Genomic DNA, 24,622 nt, shown 5'->3' with positions numbered 1-24,622 from the left:
CTTCATTCATTCAAGAATGTCTTTTTTGCTTCTAGGCAAATGAGAAAGCGAATCTCTTGAAACATAAACAGTAGTACTTCCCTGGAGGGAGGAGATAGGGATTCTCCTGTTGCTCTGAGTGTTTCCAGGTGCCAGAAGTGGTCCCCAGTGGTGGTGGTAAGAAAGAAATCTTCCCCCACATTTCTGTATTTGCGTTTTGTCTGTAGCAATAAGCTGCTTTTAGAAAAAAATGGGGGTGCAAATCCTGTTCTTTTCATAGAATTTAGGAGTTGCTGGGGGAGGCGTCAAAAGTCTCCCACTCTGAGAATTTTAATCTGGGGACAGAATCAGCACTTTAGCTTGTTGCTTCCTCTAGTGTTTGCTCCTGCTCTCTCGTGTATGCTGTATCTGTTGGTAATCATTGCACCAAAGATTTAACCACAAAAAACCCTGCAGATGACTCTAGAAATACTTAACTATCGTCTCCTGCCTTAAATGTAGAAGGAGAACTGTGGCCTTACAGCACTTTGAGGATTATCATTTAAAGAATTCTTAGAAATCTCTTGAATGCTGACTCTGGGATCATCTTAGGCTGTAGCCCAAAACACCCTTTAATTTTGTCCAGCAATCAGGCATGGAAATGTTAAGCTACAGGAGCAAAGTTCCTTTTTCTTTTCCTTTTTTTTTTTTTTTCTGTAGTTTGTCCTGCAGTGACAGCAAAAGTGGAAAGCTGATGAGACCCCATCAACACAGCATTAGGACAAGGTTTTTCCAGGACAGGATCTTAAAATCCCAGAGTGGTTAATGTCAGATGTAGATATTTTAATGATCTCTGATACCCTGCCCCTTCTTGGGCTGTTAGTAGCTTTTTTTAATAGGAAAGTCATCCGATCTTGATGCTTTTGCAAAGACCCAGAGTTTTGATTTAGTATTCAATAGCGTTTCAAGGTCTATTATAGGGCAAGTAGACTCCAAGAAACTTTCATTTCTGTGAAATGTTTCTCAAAGCTCTGATTCACAGGGTAGTACACCCACCATCTGTGATCAGAGCACGTATTCTGACCTCATGCAAAGTTACATCCCTTTTGAAGTCATACATTTTCCTGCTACAGGGGAAGTTAAAGCATTTATCCCAGATCGCATTAGGTGGGCAAATAACCACTCTGTGAACCCCATATATTCTTGGATCAAAGAGGGGTCTCCTCCTGGGTGTCCCTCAACCCCGAAAATTAGTTACTGCAGCAGAATCTGGGTAATGCTGACCAACTGCAGCTTTATTGGGTAGAGGGAGACCCAGCAGGCTGATTGCTGAATGTAGCCTTGTTACAGTGTCATGGTGATCAGCCACTTTCAAAACCAGTTCTGCCAAATGCTTGTGCCTGGGCTCATTGCCATTGGTGTGAGAGCAATGCCCCAGAATACACAAAAGCCTGTTTTTATGCGTTTGTTGGTTTGTGGCATATTTTGCAGTTTACACGGCTGCAATTTTTTGCCTTTTTTTGCATGTGAGGCCTGAAAAGGCCATCAGTGTGAGTGTTACTGAGAAGCTAAGATATGCTTGGGGGGCAGGTTTTTATGAATTATGTACAGCTCTTGAATTTTTAAGCTCTGCTTCTGTTTGGAGAAGAGAGAACTTGGGCTTCTCAGATCCAGCCCTGCAGGCTGCCAAGGCTGGTGCCTGTGCTCCTTTTGTAGTGGGTGGCTGCGTGTCTTGTCTCAGATTGCTAGAACCCGCAAAGAGGAATAATCTGGATATTAAATATTCTGAATGTGAAGTGGATGGCCATGCTGGAAGCTGCATGGGTTGAATAATCCCGTGACTAATTCTTTCAGTCTTTACCTTCTTGATTGCTCAGATAAATCCTGAGATAGGTATTAATATGGATTACAGAAATTGCATAGAGAGCTTTTCAGTGTCCCAGTGCATGCTTCTTTTTGTGGAACAAATCCCCACTTGACGATCCAAAGCACAGCTGGTACCAGCAGGCACACAGGGGAAGGAGGTGAGGGACTGAATTACGGGAAAGCCAAATTATGGTAACATTTGCCATAGCAGCCGTCCCCTCCCGCTGGGGTTTACACATAGGCAGAGGACCTATGGGTATCATCTGCTGCTCCTGTCCTCATTGTGTGTCTTTGTGAGGGGATTTCTCTTACAAAATTTCTCAGACTTGCCGGTGTTACAATTTTTAACAATTTGGATGAAGATTTGGTTTTCATATAAACTTAGTTGAGGACCACAGAGAGATTAAAAGAAAACACCAACTAAACCCCAGAAAAACAAACCAAACAACAAAAAAACCCTAACCCAACAAAAAAACACTGATCTTTGCAAGGCGTCTGTGAACGTAAAGGTGCAGCAGGCAGGACCACAAAGCAGCTCACAAAAGCAGTCACAGCAGCCACAATTTAAAGTTTTCCATAGTTCAAGCAAGGAGAAATGTGAAGTACATTGGAAGCAGAATTACATTCTGCTTTCATAGTCGATTTACCAATGTGGAGTCTACAGTAACAGGCTGTTTCAAAGCCTGTAAAAGAGAGGTCTCTTCTCTGGCAGACAGGTGTTCTGAAAAGCTGCTACCGGAGATAAAATCCCTGATGTTATTCTGGTGTGGTACAGTCTTTAAACTTGGTCAGGTTTGCACAACATGCAAAGGTAATGTTCTCTCCTATTTTGTTTTGTTTTGTTTTTTCAATAGATAGCATGCTGAGTTGAGAGACTATGAAAATCAGAAAGGAGTAGTTTTCCTTGGCAGTCTTAGGGAGCACTCAAGAAGATCTGGGTGTGTTAAGTGCATTATATCACGAAGCACTCTTTTGCAGAGCGGAAAAGTTTGTTCTAAATTCTTTCAGGACAGGGCAAATACTGTGTGTATGTCCTTCACTTGAGTATGTCTCTTCTAACTACTGAGTGTGTGGTAAGAGGCAGGCACCAGAAGACCAGCTCCTTGTGGCATTTATTTGGAAGAACCAAGCATGTCATCTGTATTTTGTGAAACACTGTTCTCTCACTCTTTGAAAGCACTCGGACTGCTTCACACTAAGCTTTACTCCCCAGAAAGCTTAGGGAAAGAGCAGCCTTGTTGGACAGTGCTGGCTGTGCTTCTGTCCAGGACCCAGTGCTGTTCAGCCCTGCAAGGGTGGTCTGTGCTCTGGGCCAGCAAAGGGACCACTTCTAACTTGGGAAACCAGCTGGTGAAAATCAAAGGCCAAGTACCTCTACGCTGGATATTCTAGTGATGTTTATTTTGAGAAGAAAAAATAAAACTAAAAGCTTCTTTATAAGAAGCTAGAATCATAGAATGGGCTGGGCTGGGCTGGACCTTGAAGATCATCTAGTTCCAACCCCCCTGCCATGGGCAGGGACACCTTCTACTGGACCAGGTTTCTCAAAGCCTCATGCAGCCTGAGGCACCCACTTTTCTGGGCGACCTGTTCCAGTGTCTCACCACCTTCATAGTGAAGAATTTCTTCCTAATATCTAATCTAAATCTCCCCTCTTCCAATTTAAAATCATTCCTCTCTTGTCCCTTTACCACATGGAAGTCCCCCTCAGCTTTCCTGTAGGTCCCCTTTAGGTACTGGAAGGCTTCTCTAAGGTCTTCCTGGAACCTTCCCTAGGCTGAACAGCCCCAGCCCTCTCAGCTCTTACTCTTTTCTAATTGTTTTGGAAATGTCACTGGTGCTGTGGAATAGTTGTTTTTACGTCATTTTTTAAGTTGTGAAGGCCACGAGTAGATGCTCTTTGTACTGGCTTTGTCAGCTTTAGCCTTGCTCAGTAAGAAATCATCTGGGTACTTGTGGTCTCTATTGCAAGATGGGAGCAAAAGACCTAAGCATCTCCTTGTGTGGTTCTTTTTCCTTAACTGAAGGTATATCAATGCCACTTGTTATTGTCATGTGTACGTCAGAAGGAAAACGTCTTCATTGTTTATGACCATGGGCCAGCGTGGTGTCCCAATGGTGGGACATTTGGTAACATAAACTTATAGCCCAGTTGTGTGTGCTGCTCTGCTAAGGCTGATCTTTGTGTCTACCACTACCGATTTCTCAGCTTTACTAGGTTAACTTCAGTAATGTCTAGCAGAATTATCTATTTGCTGAAAATGGTAAACAGATATTAAAAAACCCAACCAAACATAAATCCCCAAACAACCCCAAAAACCACTGCCAACCCGTGCAAAAGAAAATTTTGCATAAGATATATCTTATTACCACAGACCTGGAATGAGTAATAACTGTAAAAACAGTTACACAGACAAACCCCAGGGTAACACTGACCTTAAGCGTAAGTTAAGACCGAGCCCATAGCAGTGACTTGTGAGCAGTCAGTCAAACCAGGCATAGGATAAGCTCCCAGTTGCCTGAAAGTAATGAACTTAGTTAGAGAAAAATACTTCTTATTAATGGAGTGAAGTTTCAATTATTACAGGTGTTTACAAAATCTGGTTTATTATAATAAAGGTAAAAGGAATTTAAATAGAATGAATCAGGTGAAGTAGTTCATGTTAATGGGCTTGAAAGTGAACAGCACAAAGCACAGACAGCAGACTGAAGAGGCAGTTATACATTCCTGAGTAAATAGCACAAAGGTTCTTGTTATATGTCTTGACTGGAGAAATACTGATTCTTCTAGATTAGTTCTGGCAATTACACCAGTGTCCTTGTTTGTTTATTTTAAACGAAGGTAGCCTGGTTTGCTAGAATCATTGTCTAGAAGTGTGTCCTGTATTAACGCATTGTGTGGAACTGCAGGCACTTTTTAATATCCTTGAATATCTGATGTTTTTGGCATACTGGCAGATAAGAATGAATCATAACAACATAAATGGTGCTTCTCAAACCAATACTCTGCCTGACTGAGGAGCTTGTGAAGAGCAGTGACAAGCTAGAAGTGGTGACATCCAGAATTGGAGTATGGCACACAGGCTTTATTCAGCATGAGGCTTTGATACAATAAACACCTCTGTTTACTAATTAGATTCTGATTTTTCAGATGATGGGGAGCAGTTTTTGACTTGGCATTCAAACTGTTCTGAAATGCTGCAAGCTCCAAGAAAAATGGGTGCTCACTTTTATACTAGTAATTTCACATCTCTTTCAGTGCTTTATAACTGTGCCAGGTAGCAGAAAACATCTTTCCTGTGATGTTGTACATATTTGACAGAAGTGGGAATGATATAGTGGAATGTACAGAGATGTAGAAATTTCCATGCAGGCAGCTGGGAAATGTCCTTTGGTTGGGTTAGTATCAGTACTGTGGCACTTGTAGGACTGAAAAAGTACTCGCAACATCCGAACTTTTTAATGTCCTTTTTTCCAGTTCAGTCATAGCTAGCTTACATGAGACAATGATAAAAAGAGCAGAGAGCATCTGTGAAGACTCCTGTGCTTTTGCTGTTGGTTGTGGAGCAGCCCTCATGCAAAGTAGATGTCTGAATTTTGCTGGTGCAGGGCAGGCACACATTTCCAGTGGGGTAGTCATTTGAAGGAGCCCTGCAGCCTTCACTAAAAGGATATTTAGGTCACCTCCCTCTCAAACACTGTGTTAAAAGGCTAGTGTCCAGAAGAAGCTGAACAAGTGAAACTGAATCATGACAATACTACCCTGTGCTGGTTTTCTAACCTTTGCTGGCGGCATCTTTCAGAGACCAAAGACTATGTGTTAACCACAGAAGGGTCCCCTGCACTGCAGAATTCATAATGGTTTGAATTAACCATATGTGCTACAAGAGGCCTGTTTAGCAGTAGGATGCCAAACTACCAGGAGATGGAAGATCTTAATGAACAGGGAAAGATGTAGATGTTTCTTTTCATGTTTTCCTCTTGCATGGATTTTAAGATAGGTGAGCTGTTTGCAGAGTGGCTGCTGCTCAGTTTCCCAGGTGAATGGCCAACAACATTTTAACCGAGTACAGACTTTCCACTTCTACATTAATGTTTTTGGATGAAAAAGTGTTCTGGTTGTAATTCATAAAGATTTCACCATATCTGTAAGTGCACATTCCTGTGCAGGCAGTTCAGCTTTATGCTCAAAATGTGGTCTTCGGATTTGAATTTGAGTTGGGGAGAACTTTTTTTTTTTTATTTCTCATGCTGTTTTGTTTTGTTGTTTTTGTTTGGTTGGTTGGTTGGTTTTGGTTTTGTGTTTTTTTTGTGGGATTTTTTGGTTGGTTGGTTTGCTGGGGAGAGCGTGTGTGTTAATGTTCCATTTACACTGAAGAGATTGTGTGGCATGTGGCTGCTGCCGGTACTGGTATTCAGACCAGAAGGGGCTGGTTGTGTGATCTTGTCTGACAAAGAAGATTAAAAAACTTTGTCCAGCATGTATTTGTTTTTACTATCAGTCTGCTTGATAGTCTGTGCTTACCTTTTTAGAAAGATACCTGCTTTTGCGTACATGCAGAAAGAGATCTGACCACAAGGATAATACGAATCTAGACTGGTAACAGCTTCGTGAAACATTTGTCAGTGAAATAATCCAAAAGGAGTGTAGCCATTGTGTTCAGGTAGAAACATGCTGCTGATGGCAGCACAGGTGAAGGAGAAGAGGATGCAAGTTGGAACCCATACAAGGAAGAAGGGGGATGATGTGGGCTTCTGCCCAGATACAGCTCTACCTTTCTTGCTTTCTTCCCCTTTGGGTTGTGAATAGCAGGCTGCACACAGCACTGTATGAAGCAGTATTGCACCAAACATCCTCTTCTTCCTCTGCAGGATCAAGCTCCCTGGTGCAATTCAGTCAACTTACATGAGCTGACTGAGAAACCGTTTGGGTTGTGTACCTGTTGGTTTTCCAAACCACATTTTTCACCTATTAGTCCTTCCTGATTGCAAAACAATAGGGTTCTATTATAAGCTGTTGTAAACTCAGTAACAGCTAGTCACCTAGCACTTATTGCTTCTGGTTTTAGTATTTTTACGTCTCTCCCTGTCTCCCCCGTGTTGGAAATCTTCCACATCCAGATACTTCAGAACAGTGGCTTCCACCTTCCCTCCCTCGTCATGTGGCCCCCACCTCCTTCTTCTGTCGACCTACAGAAAATCTGATGGTGGAAGCATAGACTTCCTATAAAGAAATGTCTAGAGGAGGCATCCTTGTCCATGTGAGAAATGTCAGTCTGGTGATAGAAGGCTGGTTGGTCTTTCTCGCTTGGCACAAATCTGTCAGGAAGTATAGGGACCATAAAGTTACAATTGTGTGACATATTCTGCTTCTCGGCTATCTTCTAGAGTATCCTTTCTCCTTGCTGGTATGCTGTGAGAAGTTACCAGCTTGGAGGTACATTGGTAGGGTGAAATAATGCAAATGCTCTTATGGGAAATTTGTGGATTTAGTATGGCACAGGGGAAAACATTCCTGCTGTCTCTCCTCAGTTTTGCAGCTGTGATTCTTACAGCATATGGGTAGCTCTAATGTTATCTGGGCGCTTTGCTTTACTGGGTTATTCATTTACTTATTTAATAATCATGATAATAAATTAATTGTATTTCTTTAAGCTTTTCCATCTTTGCAGTTACAGATTGTGGTAGAAAATACTGGAGCAGAAGCATGAGGCATAAGTGAACAAAGCAGACAGGCTGAGTCTTGTGTCTGTCTCCTAGCCCTGCTCTCGGGAGAGGGTAGTAAGGGGAGGTGATGGATTTGCTGCTGGCCAGCCCCTGCCTGCTCCTGATGGTTCACTTGCACCAGTGATCATGTGTTATTGTGGATGCAGTCATAGGATAAATCATATTGCTCCGCTAGTATTTTATACCTAAAATTTAAAGCAGCTCAGCACATCTTGAAAGACACACTTCCAGTTTCTTCCCAATTAGTATGCAGTAATTCAAAGAAAAGCTTTGAACTTGGGTAGAGGCTTGTAGGCCCACACATGGTGTTTGCTGAAACTCCATTTAGCAGCAATCAGAAGCTTCTCCTTGTTCAGCCACAGCACATTTGCATGTTGACAGATATGTCGTGGTTGGCTGTTTCTTATGTTTGAAGGTTGATTTTTTTGTTTTTGCATAATTTTCCATCCAGAAAGCAAAGTGTATCGTTCATCTTATAACACTTATCTCAGATGATTGCAGATGAGATGGCTTTTGTTTATCCTTTATTTTGCATCCCTGCTTTAACAAGTAAGGAAACTGTGTCACAAAGCAATTTTCAGATTGACACAATCTCTCTAGAAGGAAATGGGTCCCTAGGTTTCACAGCTTGGTGTGCAGATGCACTTACACTGCTGAAATTTCTCCTGTAGTTTATTTTTGTCTGAATACAAAGGATGAATTCCCACTTGCCTCAAAAATTCAACCACTTGGAGTGAAGAGGAGCATTTTGCATAGTTGTAGGGATGAGTAGACACTACTGAGGTTTTTCTTAATCATCACAGATTAAGATTGGCAACATTATATAATTACATAACATTGATCTATTTTATATGATACAAGACACCTATTACTGAAATCATTTTGCACTAATAAGACTTCTGTTAGATAACTCCTTTTCTGTTTGTTATATAAGGGCTTGTATTACAGAGTCACTGTTTGAATGGCAGCACTATAATTTTAGAATTGCTTTTATAATAGAAATACCAAGTAAGCCTTGCTCCCAAATATAGGCAATTATTGCACTATCCTAATTATTATTGTTTTTTTTCTTTTTTCTTTTCTTTTCCCAAATGAGGCCTCTTGATAACTGCTACTTTGGGTTTGTTTCTTATTTATAAAATTCTAAGTCTGTCCTTTGCCCAGTCATATTCCATTATATGCATTTTCTGTAATGAAAAAGTATTGATCAGCTATCTTGGAAACTGATGATTGAGCTTCACCTACAAAAACATTGCAAGTGCTACTTTACAGACTCTGCATGCCTGGAACCCTACTGTCACTTTGAACTACGTGTGTGTTTCTCTTGTGGTTTTGGCATTTCTTTTAATGTAATTTTATTTCTGTAATTGAGAAAGAAAACAGTGTGAGAAGTCTCAAAGGGAGATTGGGGAACCCAGTCGGTAAAAGTTCGTTTGGAGCCCACAGAAACTGACTGTTCCTAAGCAAGGGGTTTAGTTGCAAGCTATCTCCTTCACTCACAAATATATAGATAGTAGTAAGACTTTTATCTGTGCAGTCACTTGAGAAGTGTGGTTGAGCTATAGGTGAGGTTGAAAAAGATCTTACAATAGACCTGGACTTTGCACAGGGTTTAAGAGGGCAGGAGGACCTGTAGACAGTGCATAGAGACCACCCAAATTTTTCCTTTAATTCATGAATACTTGTGATCCTTCTGTCCTGATTGAGAAATTGTTTTCCACTGGACCCTGTTCACCATATTTTCTGGAGTATGTCGTATTTTTTTGGTGTGTGCTTTTAAACTCAGAGGTGGCAGCTTATATTCTTTTTTGGTTTTGGCCAAATAATTTCAGGTATTGTATGTTTCTCTTATTGTTAAAACTTTCCGTTTGTTGTATCTTAAGTGGTTTTGTACTCTTTTCTCTTTATTGAAACCTCCCAAAATCTCTCTGACTCCAGTTACAAGGCAGCCAAGGGTTAAAGAGGGGCTGACAGCATATTGTAGCCTTCTTTGGTGCTGCTGCTACAGTTTGATTAGAAATGGGAGCATCAGGGTGCTGCAACTACCACTTTAATCTTTCTTTAGCACTTAAGGTAGATTTCGTTTGGATTTTGTTTCTTATAGAGGCTTAACTCCTCAGGTGAGGATCAGTTACACCAGCGAAAACCGTATCTGCACAAAGGGCTGTGTTGGTGCAGTGTTAGGTGAATAGGAATCACACTCTTGTGTCCAACTGTTGGTATCCCGGTGTGGACATTGCATCAAGTCTCTCTTTATCGGGACTGTTCAGATTGTGATGCAGAACAGCCAGACAGGCCCTATAGCCTTAATGGCACCAGTGGTACTGTGTTCCTGCCACCTGGGTAGGGTATAGCTGCTACCACCTTATTTCTTTGCTCTCTAGGCTCTTGTATCTCCTTTTTGCTAACCGGGCTCCTGGAGTGTGCCTGCTGTGGCTCAGGTCTCCCAAAAGCCCTGAATTTGGAGCAGGGAGAAGAAAGAGAAAATACTGTTATTTAGTTGGGTAGAGGTCTCCTCAGAGACCTGCAGAGAAAGGCGAAGAAAGGGCAGTGGTGTCCCAGGTCCCCCTTCAAACAAAGCACCCCACAAGCCTGCTCCCCTGGTGGCTGCAGGGTCCCTTTCTTTAGTCTGTGCAGTTCAAAGATGTCCCTTCATCATGCCACAAAGGCAAGTGGTCCTTCTGCCCTGCAAGGACTGTACTGTGGATGCAGACCAAATTCTTTCTTTGCCGTGGTGTTCTCTCAAGCCCGGTGTTAGCTCTTCATGGAGAAAAGACAGGTTTTGGTTGGGGGGAAGGAGGTTTCTTTGTGTTAAAATCTAGATTTTGTTCAAGTCGTTTTGTCAGCTGTTAATAAAAGAAGTGTCAAGCAGCAGTGCTGAGAATACATACCTCACCACACGAGCGAATCCAGTTGATTGTAGCCTGGTAATTTGCTGTAAGAAGATTATTGGATTACCGTAAAAGCTTGGTTTGTCAGCAACGCCACCTGACAGTAATATTTATTGAGGAGTATTACCTATTCTAAATATTAGTCCACTTATGCCTCAGTCATACCTTCGTTCTTGAGGTAAGAGGGGCTTTTTTACTAGGTTATTCTATGAAGCCGTGTAGCAGAGAGGGCACCCAGCTTTTCTTTGCCTGCTGCTGAGCAGGCTGTTTTAGTAGCTGCAGCGCTTCCAGATTTACCTCAATGTGCTTTTGTCATCATAATCCCTCCTACATGTCAAGACTGATTTGCGTTCCTAGGCAAGATTCACGTCGTCCATTTTTGCCGTTCCATTTCTCCTCTTCCTTTTTTTTTTTTTTTGTTGTTTTATTAAGCAATAACAAATTGGGAAGATGTTGGTAAGCCAGTCAGGTATATGCTTGCTAGCCGGAATCTGCGCTACGCTCATCGCCCTGGCTTTAGCCTATTACTTGTATTGGTAAGTTGGGTTTTTGTGTTGCGACGGTAAGTTGGGTTTTTGTGTTGCGACTGCAGTGGTGGCTTGTTCTTTAAAATGCTTTCTTGGAGTAGGCTTAGAGAGTGGTGGTGCTTTTGAAGTGCTCTAGAAGGCTGATGTAATGTGGGATACCTTCCCTGATTTGTGCTGGTTTTGTCATGGTACTTGGTTTTGCTGTTGTTTGAGGATTTTATGTTTTTATTCAGCTGAGAGTGTAGTAGCTAAGGATGCAATAGCACACATTAGGTAAGATGACGATTTTGCCTTCCCAGTTTGTTTTGAGAGCCTTTTTAAACTACTTTTGCACTTACATTATGTTCGTGCTTTGCGTTCGCATGACTGTTTCTCTGGGCATGCAACTTCGGAATTAGGCTGCAATAGGCTCACAATGCATTAGGGTGTTTGCGGGGCAACCTGTGTCCTTAGTACTTTATAATAAACGTTTCAGGCAGGTGCAAATTAAGGACTGCCATAGGTTTTCCCACCACCAGGAGCTCAGCAGGTTGCTTCCCCTTGAGAGTGAGCTGGGGCCCAGAAAAGTGGTGGTATGGAGTGATGGGAGTATTCACCATGGTTGAGGAGCGTGTGGTGATGGACCTTTGTGGGTTTGGGGAAGGTAAGAGCAGTGCAGGGCTGCCCTAGATTTCTCAGCTGGGTCTGTTTATATGCACCTCTGTGTATGTCCAAGACTTTCAACCTAAAGAAACCTCAGAACTTCTTAGAACTCCATCTGGAGCAAATAGCAACTTACAGAAGAAATCTGAGTGCAATCTGTGGATTAGTTTTAATGAAAGAAATACATGTTGCTTCAATTGTAAAAAGAAAAGCCTGCTGGAGTTGTAATTAGTATGCTTACAATTGGAAACCTTTGCATGGGGTGTGATGTTGCTAAGAACAAGTCTCCAGTGTAATATGTGGGTTCTTTTACTTGTTTTGTAAGTCAATGAAGAGGCAAATAAATGAAAATGGTGGTGTGATCTAGGCTTTGTTTTTGCCAGGCGGTTATGCTATTTACAAGCCTCCAATCCTCTCTGTGTGTATGCACACACTTCTAATATTCATTAGTTTATTTCCATTTAAGCTTTACAGTGAATCTCTGCAGGTATGTAGGCTTTCAGCTATATAGTGTAGCAGCTCAAATTAAAATGTGTGTGATTACTGGCCTCTAGTCCTCAAAATGTCCAAGAAAACAGGATGTATATAAGGGATGTAGTAGCTTTAATGTCAAAAACCAGGAAGAGCAGAGATTAAGGATGTTAAGGGTTGTCCTGCTAAATGTTTGTTGTTTTTTTTATGGTTTGGTTTTGTTTTTTTTTTACTGAAGAAAGTACATGTGGTAGGTGTGTGTATATATATATGCGAACACTGTAGTTTTTAATTAATTCTGCATGTCTTGACTCAATATTGGCATGTAGTATATGCATCACATACCTGATATATTATGCTTTTGTATTGACACAAATATAAATTTGAGTGCATGTTCACATAGGCATAGTGTATACATTTCTTATAATTTTTTTTTTGTCTTTTCCCCTATTTTGCTCACTCTTCAAATTCCTGACTTGAATCCAGGTCAGATCTGGTTTGTAGGAGAGATTACAACTCTGCACACAGCAGGAATTAACCGCTATTAGGTCAGATCCTCTTCTTCAACAGCCTCAAGGTTCAGGGAGATAATTAATGACATCATCTATTTGTCTGTGAACAGAAAGCTCATTCAGACCTCTCTGATTAGATATGGATGAGACCTAATGCGAGTACCTTAGAATGCTTTTTTGGCTATGTTGGTTTGGGTATTTTTAACTCTTGAATTTGATGCTTGAAGAAAGCTAATTTTGATAAGTATTTTAGTTTATTAATATTTTAACATAAGTCTGCTCTGTAGGAAGTAACTAGAAAGAGTATTTTTTAATTATTTTTTTTTCCTTCGTCTTAAATGTGTTAGTTTGGCTGCTGCAATTTTCTTAGAATATCTTCAGACAGAGCTAGGGTGTTAAGATCAGAGATCACCAGTTCAGCAGGGATCAGTTTTGCATATTGAGAGATTAACCCATTTTTTCTGTAATTCCATCTGTGATCTTTGGCTTCTCCTGGATTGGATCACCCTTATTAGCGTGCTGGACAGGATGGATTTTGGTCACTTTCTGGGGTAGATCTAGTTTGTACGTTCTAAGGAACTTGGCTTTGTTCTTCTGCAATTTATGTGGCACCCATATGCAGGCCTGGGGTTGGCTCCCGTGCTGTGTGTCTGATGTAAGAACACCAACAACCTCAGAAACAACCTAGGAAATCCAGCATAACATCTTTCCATCACCCCCCCACCCCCCTCCCAAAGAAAAAAAAGGAAAAAGAAGTATTTTTTGAGAAAAGAAAATTAAAAAATGCACTGCTCAGATCCGTGAAGGCTGGTGTTCAGGCAGCAATGAAAGATGTGCAAGGGGCCACCACAGTAATGCTCTCCTGAAGTTACAGGAAATAGTGCAGAGGGCTCATATTTGTATACTCTGTATGTGTCTCTTTACGTAGGCTTGTTCTGATATCAGGCATGAATGTTTCACAAGATACACTGCAGCAACCCATTGTATAACCCACAGTGCAAACTGAAGTCCACAGAAATTACAAGAGTATGAGACATCACATTTTCTTTGGTCAGTCATCACTTCCTCAGGAGTTTGTTTGGTTAAAGTGTCCCCACAACATGAGACCCTAAAAGAATTGTCCTTTTTCACCAGTCAACAAGTTGCTTATGCATAAATAATGGATTTATCATTCTGTGTGTGCTTGTCATCGCTTAATAAATAGGGTAAGCTGACAGGAATCTTCTGCTCTCATTTTTTGTGGCTTTTCATTGTCCCATTTGAAGGTACAAAATGTTTGGAACAAATGGCTTTTTCCTCTGTTGCAAAATCCGCCCTCTAAGTTTCATCTTCTGGCCACCACAGGAGCCCAAAATACCAGGGTTTAATTTGATTAATTGGTGTACTTTCCATTAGAACTTAAGGCAATTTAACTCTATCTCACCATGTTCCTAGCCCTGCCTTGTAGCTTGAGTGATCTGTTGAAACACCTGAACTTGCATAAATGTTTTGATGTCATTAATGCACTTTGAGTTAAGAGCAAATTAATTCAGATCACACTTTCGGCTACTGTTGTATTTTGTACTGCAATGGTTTATCATTTTTTGAGACAGATTGAGAGAGGGGAGCCCTGTGCTAGGCTTTCGCTTATATTCAGGCAGTTTTAATGAGCTGTTTAATTTCACTGCCATTTATTTTATTTGCTTATTGACTGTAATTGTGCTTTGTTATCTCAATTTCAAGTGTTTGAAGCAATAGTTTAGCACATGATCTCCATCTTCACTTGGATGTTATTAATATTCCCTATCATTGTATTTTTGGAGTGAATGTGTTGTCTGTTACTTTAGGCAGAATAACCTGGTGGTTCCTCATTTGTATGTACTGGTGGGGGTGACTTGCGCACATGGGGGTTGGGGGGGGCAGGTCGTTTCCACGTTGATGGGCAGCCCAGTGCTGCTGGCCCTGGGGATGGTTAAGCACTGTAGGAAGTGTTGCTGTGTAAATGGTAAACTGGTGAAACAGGTGAGCTTTGAGCCCTGCTCCTGTTAAGGTTGGTGCTTGGTTTGTGTTTTAATCCAGAGTAGCACAGCAAAAGACTGCACAGTGACTGCCTGTTAAAATTCTGTGTTAAAGGAAGATTAACTTCTGAAGGAGATAAATAAGCAAAAACTTGTAGCCAGGTCATTTGTTAGTGTGGCTGCACCAGTTCCCCAGCCTTGAGGGGAGGACCAGAGCAATGAAGAGCACTGGTCTGCTGTGGGCCCTGCCGTCCACATTGGCTGAAGGGAGAGCACCCTCATGGATGGGGAACTCTTGGGACGGAGATTTAAAAGATACGTCCCATCTATCCTTAGTTTATTATTCCCGTATCTAAATGTTAGTCTACTTCACTGATGGTTTCTTGTAATGGTGGGGCAGAGGATTATTATGCATTGGCTAGCACACCCTTTATCAAGCCTGTCTGCACCACCATTAAGGGAGGCTGAGGAAGAAGGAGCCTGAGCCTGGTAGAGGAGCAGTTAGTTTTTTCCAGGTGCACCTGTACCGATTATCACTTGACACACAAAATGCAGCATGATCTATTTCTATATAATGTCTGTTAGCTGTGGGCAGTGTGCCCATTATCTATGGCTGCTGTGCTTGAAATACCACCATGTTTGTGTAAAAGTCACTGTATACTCTCCTGCTTTGTTTAGGCAGCTTAAACTGAAGCACTGAGAAGATAGGTGTCCTACACTGACTGGGTAGTTGTCTGTGAGGTAAGTGGCTAGAGATTAAAGTAGCCAATATCTTTCTAATACACCCATAGCACCAAACTATGGAATTTTAAGAGCTTAGATTATTCAAATAAACCAGGAGTTTGCGGAGAAGTTGAAGCTTTAAGCACTGTTATCAATGTGGATTTTGGGGATTTGTTTCTGTGCTGTAGCTGCTGCTCGTGGATCTGCAAACCAGTAAAGATCAACAGCCTGTAGAGGTTCAGCTTGACAGATTTTCAGCCAGCTTCAGCTGTGGAAATCAAACTTCGTATCATGCCCTTGAAATATATTTATCTGTGTCCCTCTCCTTGGCAATATGTTTTGAACCCACTGAGGGGTTTCCAGACATGCTTGGCTGGCAGGGGGCAACAAGTTATCCCGAAAATAACTGGAATACTGCAAGTTTCATGGAAGTAGCTAGGGAGAGGAGAAAGGAGCTGCTAAGAGCCTTAGGGACCTTAGGGAAATGTCATGACATAGGGTTGGGTGTTCTTTGATACCCAGGTCTCCACATGGATATGAGTTTGTAAAAGTGTCAGTCAACATTAAAATACAATTTTGTAGGGAACCAGGCTCCTGGAACTTCTTGTTAAATTCCCTTCGTCAGCAGGCTGCTGTCTCATGATGTGTAGCTGGCTACTCAAGCTCTTCTCAGCAAACAGAGCAATTGTTACACGTGAACAAAACAGAGACTCCTATATATTGGTCAGAGTTGAAGCATAAGAGGAAGGTGAGATAGTAAAGACTGGGGGAGCAGCTGTCAACACTTTTTTTTACTCTTGAACACAAACCAAGTCGACCTTGGGCACTTTGACGATCACACCCCTTGTGGTTGCTCTACCACAGACTCTAGCCCGGAGAGGCAGGCACTGTTCCCATTTCACTGGGGATGTTGCAACAGTGCGGTTCCCCAGGCACTTCGTCCCCAGTGGGCAATTTGGATGCCCTTTGTAAACAAATTATATCAGACTGTGGGATGAATGTGATGTGACTTAACACATGGGAATTTGGAAGGTAGTGAGGGAGACCCATCATTTTAATGCTAGCAAAGAGATTAAGAGTAGCAAAACAAATGCTTTAAGTAATACTTAAACTTGCATCTGCCTTAAGAAGGATGAACTTGCTTTAAATCCAATCTTAGATTTGCAGAGCTGGTACAGGGAAAAAAATGAATCTGCAGCTGAGTTACCTGATAGGGCATGTCTGTACTGCAGCTGTGATGTGATTAGTTTTAAAGGAGAGGTAAAATGCTTGCAAGAGTAGCCATGGTAACATAAAGCTCACTGCAGGCTGCAAAAAACACCTGGGAAGTGGAGTGAAAACTCAGGCAGTTTGGACTAATTATTGTTGCTCAAAGTGCATTGCTTGCCTTCCTGTAGAGCTCACTTGGTGACATTTCGTGGAGGAAAAGAGGTCTCAGAATGGTTTCCCATGGTCAAATATGAGGTCTCGGCATCCTTTCTTTCTATGGAGATTGCAATTGCAGGCTTGTAATTTTACAAGTATTCATTATGCTGTTGGAACAAGTCCAGAGGAGGGCCACAAGGATGATCAGGGGACTGGAGCACCTCCAGTATGAAGACAGGCTTAGAAAGTTGGGGCTGCTCAGCCTGGAGAAGAGAAGGCTGTGTGGAGACCTCATAGCAGCCTTCCAGTATCTGAAAGGGGCCTATAGGGATGCTGGGGAGGGACTCTTCATTAGAGACTGTAGTGACAGGACAAGGGGTAACAGGTTAAAACTTAAAAAGGGGAAGTTTAGATTGGATATAAGGAAGAAGTTCTTTACTGTAAGGGTGGTGAGGCACTGGAATGGGTTGCCCAAAGAAGCCGTGAATGCTCCAACCCTGGCGATGTTCAAGATCAGGTTGGACAGAGCCTTGGGTGACATGGTTTAGTGTGAGGTGTCCCTGCCCATGGCAGGGGGGTTGGAACTAGATGATCTTAAGGTCCTTTCCAACCCAAACCATTCAATGATTCTAAAAAATAATAAAAATATAGAAGAATATAGGTGGGTGGGAACTCTGGAGTGTGCCATTTGAGATTGATGTGGCTTTCAGCAGGGCTTATTTGACAAATAGGTTGGGTTGCTCAGGGCTTTGTCCTGTTCAGTTTTGAAAATGTCCAAGGATGGAGTTTCCTCAGCCTCTCTGGACAACTTGTTCCAGCACTGAACCACTGTTTGTTTGTATGTTGCTAATACACCTAGCAGTAGCACAAATTGGTGTCATCTTTTAATGGCTGCAGAGAGAGAAAGGAAGCCGTGGTGAGGACTGGACTTTGCTGTTAATTCCTTTTGGAAGAAGTTCTGGGAATGTGAAGGGCTATTGTAAGCAAGAAGTTTTTGATGTTCCCAATGTTTGTGTTTGGGCTTTTTGAGTTAGACCCTTGTGAGCTGTCACAGGGGGAGTGTCAGGGCTTGGGCCCCTAATACAGAGTTGTGGCTGTCACCCCAACATGATGACTGCAGGGTGGATCCAGTACTGTCTCTCTTTGCACTGGCCATGTTTGTTTAGTGCAGACAGACAGATGGTGAATGGGAAAGCATTGTCAGCTTGAGAATGGGAACCTGTGTCAGTGGTTGGGCTTTGTGACTTGGCATCCCAAGATGACTTCATACGTATCCAGAATTTTGGCAACTGAGATGTCTTCTTATTAGTGTATGTCCAAAAGTAAATGATAGTTCCCATTTTCTGGAGGCTGCTTCTTGAGAGATGCCTGTTCCCAAGACAAAGCAAACATCTGAAGTTTGGTGGCCTTGAAACCAAAGCAGACCTGGAAGCATGCTGTGGGTATTCTTTATTGGCAGCCTTTGTGCCTGGAAGGAGAGGATCAAACCCAATGCAGGTATCCACAGTTTGGCCTTGTCTATGTGTAGAGCTGATCTGTCATCCTGCATTAGGAGTCTGAGGGAAATGGATGCTATCAGTAGCTGGGGTTGTTCTCTTTCTCCTGCTTCTCCTATAGGCTGAAATACGCGTTCATCGGTCATTGTTCAAGGGTGGTTTCCCCTGCATCACTGTCATGCATGTATTCTGTATGCTTTCACGTGGTCTAATTTGTTTATAAAGCTAGAAGCTGAAAGCAGAATTTTGAGATGTGCAGGAAAGACCAGAAAGTGCTCATAGGAACTGTCATCCAGGGCAAGGTAGAGGAGACTAATTGGCTGTATATATGGGAGTAGGTAAGATAACAAAGAAGTGTGGATGTCAAGAATTCGTTAACACAGAGAAGAGGATGAAGCTTTGCAAAGAAAATTAGCTAGAAATTATAGTATGAACCAAAATGTCAGAAAAAAAAAGTTGCTCTTGAAATACAGTAACCCTTGTTCAAAAATTTTTTGGCAGAAAACACAACTGAGGAAGTGGCTTGTAATGACAGAAAATTGGTGGGGACTTGAGTTCTTGGGAAATGACCATAAAAATAAAACTTGCAAACCATTGGGGTATTGTTTTGTATCTTGTGTACAGAAATAGCATCAAATGCACTGTACTAAATAGACAGTCTTGCTACTTGGTACATGTATTGCCGTGGCAAGGGGAGAATTAGAAAACCTTTGTTGTTCTCAAGAGATCAATAATAGAAGCTACACTTCTGAAAATAGATGTTTACATGGAGAAGGAGACAAGATAAGTAAGGAATATTTTAGGTTTACTATCCTCTTGACACGTCTGAGAACTTTTTTGATTGACCAGCGATTGCTTTGCTTGTCCCCTGGGAATGGATCTGGTGGAAGGAAGCTGATGCATGGGGCAGAGCTGAAGCAAGCTGCAATGGTGTGATGTGTGAGCATGCAGATGCAGCTTCCTTTAAATGCCCAGTGAGTTAGGAAAAAAATAGCCCCAGTTTATAGTATTTTCTGGCAACTGGTAAGCTCCTCCTGCCTGACTAAATCAGAGTGTCATAGTGGTGACATTAACTATGTCTCTGTGCCATGGCAGTAGCTAGCTATCAAATTGATATCAGAATACCAGATTGTTATTTTACTCTGGATTCAGCAAGTAGGGGGAAAGTGAAAGTAATGAGTATTTCTTCTGACATATAAATAACTCCTGTAGTTGCATGTAGTGAGAGAAGGGAAATAACATACTAAATATACTGGCATGGAGGTGGAGAGTGATGGATGGAAGACTTGATCACATTCTGAATTTAGACATACAAGTTGCAGGGGGGAGCATGGTCTGGTAGCGATGTCTGCTACCCTGTGCTGCTTTGTTCCTGTATTCCACCTTCGTTTCTCAGCTCTTCCACCATTGGCATTTCAAGGCTGCTATCTTACCCTTCCTCTTAGCTGCCTGAGCACTTGCAAATCATGTTTGGACATCCTCCCTGACCTTAGCTCCATCAGGATGTGGGAGAGATGCTGTTCAGAGGGAGGTGTGTGCTGTCCCTGTGCATTTTTTGACTGAACTTACTGTTGAACTCAGTAGTGTTGGTCCCATGTGTCAGGTTTTCTGTTTTGCAGTTCTGTGGCTCACTTTAGGAAATGTCCCTCCATCCAGGGGAAGATGGCTAACTACTTTGTTTGCCACTTCAGCTAGCACCTAGCTGGCTAGGGCTCTGACCCCTTGCTGCTTTCTCTTCCACAAGGGTGGGGGCACTCTGGATTTTTTAGCAATTTAGGAATTGCACACATTAGAGCAGGTAGTTAAGGAAAGGGTGCTCCAACAAGTCTTCTGTCAAATTGTAAATCCCTACATCGAAATACAGAAATACTAAAGTTTCTTATTCAAATAGTTGTATATTAACCTGCTTTTAAAAAACAAACAAAACACAAACTTTTTAAAACTTATTAAACTTCAGAATTAAGGACCTAATTCTTCATTACCAGATATGAAGCAAATCTTAATCTCAAGTTAAAAGATAGGGGACAAGGTGATGACAAACTACCTAAGTCTTATTACTCTTTAAATACCTGTTAGTGTTTTCCCCATAGCATTTATTTAATGCTTTAAAAGTGCTGCAGTCGGCATCTAGACATAAATCTGACCAAATCCTATTTTATGGTACCAGCTGTAATTGTAGTAGCTTCAGATTTTTTGTATTCATAAAATTACATTTTCATCTGTGCAGGCAAGCTGTCGTCTTAATAACTTCAGAAAGAATGAAGGGCTTTGGAGGGGTATTGAATTACTCTGAAAATCCATTCTGGACAGTATTCTTCTCCTCACTAAAGAGAGAAGCCAGAGCCAGAACATGTTCACTTTGAGAAGAACAGAAGCCTACTATAAGTGAAAAAAGCAAGGTATAAGTACTAAGGACACTCTGGCCCCATTTAAAATAGAGACCTCATATTCTCCCACCTATTTCTTCTTCAGGGATTGCAAGAGGCGCTTTCCTTTTCCAGCTCCCCGTTGGGTTTTCAGCTTGGAATGAACTAGCTGCAATGAAGAAAATAGTCTCACTACACCTTCTATCTCTGTTGAAACCAGAAGTAATTAAGGCAAGAAGTCCTTTCTTTGCAAGAGAAATTGAAAGTGCTTACATTTGAGAGGAAAATGTTGGTATTAGCATTTGCCCCATAGGAAAGGCTGAAAATAATAGAGCTGCTAGATGCAGAATGTGATTTCCTGGTGGTGAAATCCTGACTTGACCTCCAGTTAGGTGGGACAAAAGTCCTGAGCTCTTCAGAATAATAAAAAATGCCCATTTTCAGCTCTGTTGAAAAGAACTCACTGAAGCAACTTAAAGCTTCAACTATTTCTGTGGTTAATTACATGTTTGTAATAGATTATATAGTAAGTTTTGGCCTCAGTCCTCTTTCATCATGGTGAGCAACTGGAGTGGTTTGGTTTTTTTTTTTCTTTTTTAAATCAAACTAAAAAAAAAACAGGATTGTGTTTGTGTCTTCCAATAGTTGTTGATTTTGCCCACCTTCACATAAAGAGGAGAAAGAGTTTGTAAGAATGAGTCTGAGGCCAGCTCAGGTGCACCGTGTGTTACTGTGCTTCAACCCCTGCTCTTTTTGCTTTTCCTGGCCCGTCACAGACTTGAGAATTGCATCATTCCTTGGGCTGATGAGTGCAACAGTGCCCCCTGATATTCGATGTGTTTGTAAAGCAACAACACTAACCTTCAGAGAGAACAAGAAGTAGAAGAAACCAAAGATCTACCACATAAAGAATTTCTTTAGCATTTGTGAAGTTACTATACGCAAAACAAGAATCTGTTCCAAGCCAGTTAAGAACTGGGAAGAATTACTTCTTTTTGTGTGTCCTATTTGAGAAGAGTATATCTAAAATGTTCATTTTAGCTTTCTTATTACTGAGTATTGAATAATCTGTGTGTTGATGCAACAGAAAAAATTCAACTGGCATCAGTTACTTTGTGGAGAGGGAAGAGATTTTATATTCTTGCCACATTGCCTGAATAAAAGCAAGATTCCTGCTTGTCAAAATGCAAATTTTATCTCAGTTTTGTGGGATTGCAGTTACTGTGTAACAGTTGCATAGGTGTGTAAACTACAGTGGGATGGAATAAATAATGAGCTGGTTTGAGAACGCTGATTATGGCCAGCCAGCCTCGTGGCATTACTTGTAAGTCTTGAAGTCTGTGCTCTTCTGGCTTCCACTTCCTACTTTTTCTCTGAATACAATGCTAATTTTCTGCGGACCATTACTTCCCAAATACTAGTACAACTACTGGGTTAAAATCAGTTCCTTTAGGCCTACAACTGCTATCCTGGAAATACCTCATGCATGTTATATATATGTATAGATATGTTTGTGTTTATAAATATATGTGCATATGTCTAAATAAGCAAACTGATTTTCAAAAACATGTCTATGTGGAATTCTGCCCTACTGTACTGAGACCTGCTGTTGGCTGAGGGGTGTTGTTTGGGGGTGAATGTATGGTGCTACCCACCAAATCTACAAGACTGCCAGAGTATCCACATTGTTGTACTAAACCTGACTGAAATGGGTCATCCCTTCCAGAATTCTTCTAGGGAGAAGCATGTTGCTTCCTGCTCCCTTCGCTAGAGATCTAGAGTTCTCTATCACGGGCAAAATAGGGATGTTCCCAGTCCTGGGCACAGGAGTGGGCAAGCATGTTTTCATGGCAATGTTTGTTGTTTTTTTTTCTCCAGGCACCTGTGAGACAAGGAGGCACAAAAGCACAAAATGTAATCAGGTCTAAGCAATGTTAAGTGTGATGGCTTTGTAATGGAAAATAACTGTGGTGCGTGGAGGTAGCTGACACAGTTTCAGGTCCTCAGACCTTAGTACAAAAGGTGTAAGAAAAGCAGAATAAAAAACCAGGACCTGGGGATGGGGAGTATCTGGGACTAACAGATGTCCAGGGTGGGCACAGTTAAACTAACTGATAAGTAGAAGGACAGGATGATTGCTATGTCTGTAATGTTAATTAAGCTGGTTATGAAAATTGTTGGGAAAAATAAATGACCCTTAAAGACCACCAAATTTTTGTATGCATGGCGGAAACTTTATGGAAAATGATGTAATATGCCCAGTAACCCTATAAGGGTGGCCTGCATGGCAATACGGTGACACACGTTGGGAGGAGCTATCCCCCGTGTCTCCTGGCGCCGCAATAAAGAATACCTGCTTGTCAACTTGAAACTCTGTTGGCGAGTTTGTTCTGGAGTTTTCTCCGAATCACCTGCTGCTGCATAGTGGAGAAGTATTTTGTATCTTTTTCTTTCTGTGATAGAGGGAGGTCCCTCAGCAAGCTCTTTCTGAGGCTTAAGGAAGATATGGGAGATATTGGAGCAGATCTGTGTGGACACTTGCAGGCTGTTGCCCCACTGTCCTTTCCCCAGCTTTGACCAGCTGAGACCCAAAAACCTTAAAGCCACATCATTGTGGTGCTACACACAAACTGGTAATTCATGGCTTAGCAGCAGAGAGTATGCGCAACACGAGTGGGCAATCGACAGGTGCCTATGGGGATGTATGCACTTTACATCTGCAGTATCCTAAAGCTGTGTGTTGTCATTAAAGAAGAGATCTCCCATGCCTGCAGTGCAACTTTGGGAGTAAGAAGTATGCAGATGCTGTGGTTATTAGAGGTTTTTTGGCTTATTTTTCATGATAAGCATTCAAAACTGTTTAAAAGTCTTGTGGTGCTGGTGGCGATTTCATTCATTACGAGTGCAGTGGTTAAATGATGCGTGAGCTGCTGCTGGGCTATGCAGTAAGCTCCATCAAGTTGTTGGCTCACACATGTATCCATTCCCTTGTGTAGAAAAAGATGCGCGATGTTTACAGAAGGCTAACCTGGCTGGGAGAAAACAAAAGGTAGTATTTAGCACTAAGAGCATCCCAGTACTGCTTGGCAGATATTGCATCCAGTATTGTCCATCATCTGCCACACTTGAAATTTCAAAGGGCACCCTGCTGTTGCACTTAGGGTGAAATTGCAGAGCAGTGAGTAGGACAGAAAAAACTGACTCTTCTTCAGAGGCCTGGAGTGGACCTGTTAGATATGTTGGAGTGTGTAGAGTTCTCCAAGAGCTTCTCCCAGTCTGCTTTGCTCTCAAAGCCTGTGCAAGCCAGAAGCTTCTTTTCAGAGCTTGGGGTTGATGTGCAAACTGAATACCAAATGGGTAGGCAATGCCTGTAATGCTGTGCGCAATGACAGACATACATAACCCTAAACCTGATGTGGCAGGCAGCAGGCTTCTTGCACCAGCCTGTGAGAAGAAGGGGAGAGTATAACATGAGGGAAGGAATAGGGAGCTGGGGAGCTAGTAAAGATTAGGATCCTGTTTCTCCCTTGAAGGAGTTCTATTTAAAGGGGTAGAGGAGGAGAATAGCTGCCCCCAAACAAACAAAAAGGGCCAGAGGGGGGGTTAAAAGCTCCCAAGAGAAGGAGCAGGACATGCAGAAGGTGTGTGGGCACATTTCTGAGTGGGGCACACTTAATTGTCTGTCTGGACCTGTAAAGAATTTGCAAAACTGGGTAATTGTTCCTATTTATTTCTTAAAATATACAGAACATGACAGTGTTCTAGCTCATGCATTTCAGCGTGGGCTGTGGGTTGGTATTTTCCCCTGGGCTTATCCCCTTTTTCTTCTAAATTGCAGCCTCTCTGTCTTCACCCCTCTGTGTAGGAGCCAGATCTGTTTCTGCTGTGTCTTGCTATGCCAAGAGGCTGTTGGGAGCAAGGCGAGAATCCCCTCACCCTAGATCAATGGCTTATGTCCCTGTGTGTTGCTGTTACAGGGAAGCTGGCTTCTGTAGTGCTGCAAAGAAAGGCAAACGCGCAGTCCTATGCAGCCCCCAGAAGAGCAGTCAGCTCTGGGGAGTGTCTGGGACCCTTACTGTGC

At 42.0% G+C, this 24,622-nt stretch overlaps 1 protein-coding gene across 5 annotated transcripts in view; it reads left to right on the top strand.

The window, feature by feature from the left end:
• Window positions 1–24,622, top strand: part of AGPAT3 (1-acylglycerol-3-phosphate O-acyltransferase 3) — a 95,031-nt gene that overhangs the window by 44,982 nt on the left and 25,427 nt on the right. For 3 of the 5 annotated variants that reach the window (XM_061453456.1, XM_061453461.1, XM_061453460.1), the window contains one exon: window positions 36–158. The exons of the other annotated variants lie outside the window; for them this stretch is intronic. The gene's annotated coding sequence lies outside the window, so the exon portion shown is untranslated. The remainder of the gene's footprint in view (window positions 1–35; window positions 159–24,622) is intronic. 5 annotated transcript variants of the gene reach the window in all.

This window comes from Pezoporus flaviventris, unplaced genomic scaffold (assembly GCF_033815535.1).
Source record: "Pezoporus flaviventris isolate CSIRO_AGI_PZ_B2104156 unplaced genomic scaffold, CSIRO_AGI_Pfla_v1 ptg000015l, whole genome shotgun sequence".
In the NCBI taxonomy this organism is placed as follows: domain Eukaryota; kingdom Metazoa; phylum Chordata; class Aves; order Psittaciformes; family Psittacidae; genus Pezoporus; species Pezoporus flaviventris.
The sequence above is the reverse complement of the archived record's forward strand: the minus strand, read 5'-3'. Positions and strand labels throughout refer to the sequence as shown.